A 1,424-nucleotide genomic window follows, 5' to 3' on the forward strand; every position below is an offset into this window, starting at 1 on the left:
AATCCTAGTTGGAATAGGATTGGGGGGGGGGAGTCCTACTCCCGGTAGGAGTAGGACTCCTCCTGCGCCCTCCTCCTGGCCGGCGCACCTCTCCCCCTTGGCTCCTTTATATACGGAGGCAGGGGGCACCTCTAGACACACAAGTTGATCATTGAGATCGTTCCTTAGCCGTGTGCGGTGCCCCCTGCCACCATATTCCACCTCGATTATATCGTTGTAGTGCTTAGGCGAAGCCCTGCGTCGGTAATACATCAAGATCGTCACCACGCTGTCGTGCTGACAGAACTCCTCCCCGAAGCTTTGCTGGATCGGAGCCCGGGGATCCTCATCGAGCTGTACGTGTGCTAAGAACTCGGAGGTGCCGGAGTAACGGTGCTTGGATCGGTTGGATCGGGAAGAAGACGTACGACTACTTCCTCTACATTGTGTCAACGCTTCCGTTGCGATCTACAAGGGTACGTAGATCATACTCTCCCCTCGTTGCTATGCATCACCATGATCTTGCGTGTGCGTAGGAAATTTTTTGAAATTACTACGTTCCCCAATAGTGGCATCCGAGCCTAGGTTTTATGGTTTGATGTTATTTGCACGAGTAGAACACAAGTGAGTTGTGGACGATACAAGTCATACTGCCTACCAGCATGTCATACTTTGGTTCGGCGGTATTGTTGGACGAGACGACCCGGACCAACCTTACGCGTACGCTTACGCGAGACCGGTTCCCTCGACGTGCTTTGCACATAGATGGCTTGCGGGCGACTGTCTCTCCAACTTTAGTTGAACCAAGTGTGGCTACGCCCGGTCCTTGCGAAGGTTAAAACGGAGTCTATTTGACAAACTATCGTTGTGGTTTTGATGCGTAGGTGAGATTGGTTCTTGCTTAAAGCCCGTAGCAGCCACGTAAAACTTGCAACAACAAAGTAGAGGACGTCTAACTTGTTTTTGCAGGGCATGTTGTGATGTGATATGGTCAAGGCATGATGCTAAATTTTATTGTATGAGATGATCATGTTTTGTAACCGAGTTATCGGCAACTGGCAGGAGCCATATGGTTGTCGCTTTATTGTATGCAATGCAATCGCGATGTAATGCTTTACTTTATCACTAAACGGTAGCGATAGTCGTGGAAGCATAAGATTGGCGAGACGACAACGATGCTACAATGGAGATCAAGGTGTCGCGCCAGTGACGATGGTGATCATGACGGTGCTTCGGAGATGGAGATCACAGGCACAAGATGATGATGGCCATATCATATCACTTATATTGATTGCATGTGATGTTTATCTTTATTCGCATCTTATCTTGCTTTGATGGACGGTAGCATTATAAGATGATCTCTCACTAAATTATCAAGAAGTGTTCTCCCTGAGTATGCACCATTGCGAAAGTTCTTCGTGCTGAGACACCACGTGATGATCGGG

This window comes from Triticum dicoccoides, chromosome 2B, assembly GCF_002162155.2.
Source record: "Triticum dicoccoides isolate Atlit2015 ecotype Zavitan chromosome 2B, WEW_v2.0, whole genome shotgun sequence".
Lineage (NCBI taxonomy): Eukaryota > Viridiplantae > Streptophyta > Magnoliopsida > Poales > Poaceae > Triticum > Triticum dicoccoides.